Genomic DNA, 3,175 nt, shown 5'->3' with positions numbered 1-3,175 from the left:
GAATTCAGCACCTCAAATTCTACTCTCTTCTAGAAGCACCCTCACAGACACACCAGGAAATAATGTTTAATCAGCTCTCTGGGCATTCTGTGGTGCAGGCAAATTGGCACATAAAATTAACCACCACAGCATCCACTTAAGAAGGGAGCCCAAAGCATAGTGTTGGAGACCTAGTGAGACAAGGCAGGTAGCTCAGCATGGGGTGCTGTAGCTTAACCAGCATGAGGAAGATGTCCATGGGGGACAGGGTTCCAGCCAGTGGTGTCAGATCCTGAGCATAGTAAGGAGAGTATTCATGTAGGACAAAGCAATGACAATTGAAATAGAATTTATGGAAAGGGTTTTGGAATGAACTCTTGGTGTGCCAGTATTTCTGCACATTCCCCACACATAAGGCTGCAGGAAAAGATGTCAACAAGGCCAGTCAATGACACCAAAATATGAGTGGGCATGTGCATGGGTAATATAAAGGCAAGAGATGAGTAGCTTGACTACCACGTGGCATGGGCATTTCCCACAAAACAAGTGGCAGAAACAGGAGAGAGAAAGCACTGGCATGGGGTCCATATACAGCCAGTCCAAATGGGCTATGTGAAGGGATGAATGTAATTCAGAAAAAGAAGCAGGAAGAAACTTGGAGTTTCTCAGTGGCTGAACAAGAAGCAGCCATGAGATGGAAGAGGAGGAAGGAGGCTTCCACATTCAAATTGTTGACATACAATGTTTTGGTTTAAACATATGAAGAAAGCCTGGCTTTCCACAGATACACAGTTAGAAAATGTCATATTTTAATAGCCTTTTCAGGTAATTGTGGACATTCTTTGATTTTAGACCCAAACTCAACAGAGGATAGTTTCTTTAGGTTTGTTACACTGTGGAATCTGAAGCTGTACCACTAACTTAGAATGGATAATTTTATCCATGTGTGATTTTTGTGGCATCTTGGTCATATTGGTCCACTGAGATACTTAGCTCTTCCAAATGTTGTAACATTTCAATATGTAGTTGTAGAGGGTTAGAAATCTTGATTTTTAGGATAGGGCTTTTAGGTAATGCACATATGGGGCAAAAGCCCACAGATAGCTGGGCAAAAGCCCATCTAATCAACACCAACCACTGTTTAGGTATGGGATTGTATACTTTAATGATTTTAGTGCTAACAGGTGATTAACATACTGATCCTCTTAAGAGATTTTAAAGAATTGATGTAGGGAAAAATGTGAAGCGGTTTATTAATGGAAACTTTAGAGACAATTATACTTAGATTTAAATGACGTTACTAGTTTCCATTGTTTAAGTTATACTTAGCCATAGACAACTTTTGTCACATTGACCATGCCTTTGTGTCCTTTGAAATGATCAAGTCAACTGATTTTTCTTGTGACACTTCCTTGTCTTCACAATAAAAAACAGAAGCTAACTTTGAATTGGGGCTGTACCCAGTTTTCTCCTTCTAATAGAGGAGTTGCTGATGAACAGTCCCTTTGGGCTTCTCATTGCATTCATGTTGCTTTGAGTAATCTTTTTTTTTGGTCTCCATTACACAGTGAGAAGTATAACATATAGTATCAAACAAACAGAAGGGACATTCATTAATACCATCCAGTCTCACTAAAAAGTCTATAATGATTGGGAGGCCAACAAGCTCATGAAGTTTCCTAAATGCTAATTTTCACTTGAAAGCTATTACTTTTTCATTGCAAACAAGTACTGTCAATGATTTTCTTGAAGCGACAATCTCTCTTCTTTCATTTTTGAGAAAATGGCTACCAATAACCAAAATCTAAATATATCATAATTTAAGGGGCTAGCTGGTTAGCTCAGTTGGTTAGAGAATGGTGTTGTAACACCAAGGTCAAGAATTAGGATCCCTGTACTGGCCAGTCGCCAAAATATATATATCATAATTTTGATTCTTACTTATTCTTCCAATAAAAATGGTGTTCCATGTAAACAAAAGCAAAAAAACAGCTAGAGCAGTTCACAACTAAAAAATCACTCATTTTTCCCTAGAGAAAACCACCTTATTTTTGTACACAGCCGAGGTGTATCTGCATGTCCCATTTATTCACACAAAATATTAAAAAGTTGTGTACTTAAGGGTCAAGATTTAATAAAACTTTTTTTTTTTTTTTTTTACTTCATCAATGATATCTCAAGTAAAACACTTTTTTTTCTTTCTTTCTTTCTGAGTTTGTGGCAGTTATGGACACAATGACTACTAGTATCTCATGGTTTCCCTGTCTTGGTCCATATGAGGCAGCAGTAGTTTTACCCATCGGTATTTTTGGACCATCGGCTTTTTTCATAGCACATAAAGCCTTGATATTATGATGAAAATATTGTCGGCCTTGCAGATACCCGATAGTGTCTCAGAATCTCCATGGGTGTGAGCACCACACTTTGAGAACTGATAATTTAAGGTATTTGTAGGGATTTGGGGGACAAAGTGTCAAGGTTGCCTTGGGAATTTTGAACACGAATGCCTGGTACATGGCAGGTTGTGAATTATGTCTGTTGAATGGACTAAAACATCCGAAATTCTATAAATATTTTCCTGATGAATGCATGTGGTGATGGGAAGAATGGTGGAGCAAACATAATCTGGAGTGAAGAAGGAGCATGCATTTTGAAATCAGCAAAATCTGCTTTCAAGGTCTGGCTTTGCCACTTATCAGATGTTAATTCTCCTGAGCCGCTGTTTCATCAAGATGGAGATAAATGAAATCTAGGTTTATGGCAAAAAAAATTACATTATATTAAATGAAATGATGTAAATAAAATCTTTAATAGAGTTTTTGGAACGTAGAGATGAAGAAAACATGAGGACTCATCTTAAAATCAGTTTTAATATTCGGAGGGGAATATCTCAGGCGACATAGGTGGAAATAGAGATTTAAATTAAGACAAACAAATTGTAAACTGCAGGCATGTTTGGGAGCTATGTATTTATTCATCTCCCTTTTGGTGAGAACCTACTGTTCCACTGTCTTGAAGAACTAGTGACCCTGAGCCTAGGAAACAGCCCCTCTGGATAAAAGAGTTTGTTCGTTCTGGTAGATGATTCCTGTACATAGAGCCTGGAACGCAAAGGGTTTCATCGCCCTCTTAGCGCAGTAGGCAGCGCGTCAGTCTCATAATCTGAAGGTCCTGAGTTCAAGCCTCAGAGAGGGCA

At 38.5% G+C, this 3,175-nt stretch overlaps 1 non-coding gene across 1 annotated transcript; it reads left to right on the top strand.

Annotated features, from left to right (window-relative positions):
• Positions 1-3,102: 3,102 nt before the first annotated feature.
• On the top strand, positions 3,103-3,175 carry TRNAM-CAU (transfer RNA methionine (anticodon CAU)). The gene has a single exon. It is a non-coding gene; the product is annotated as a tRNA-Met (tRNA).

The sequence above is a fragment of the Cynocephalus volans genome, chromosome 5 (genome assembly GCF_027409185.1).
Source record: "Cynocephalus volans isolate mCynVol1 chromosome 5, mCynVol1.pri, whole genome shotgun sequence".
Lineage (NCBI taxonomy): Eukaryota > Metazoa > Chordata > Mammalia > Dermoptera > Cynocephalidae > Cynocephalus > Cynocephalus volans.
Note: the sequence above shows the minus strand (reverse complement) of the source record. Positions and strands in the feature narration are given on the sequence as shown.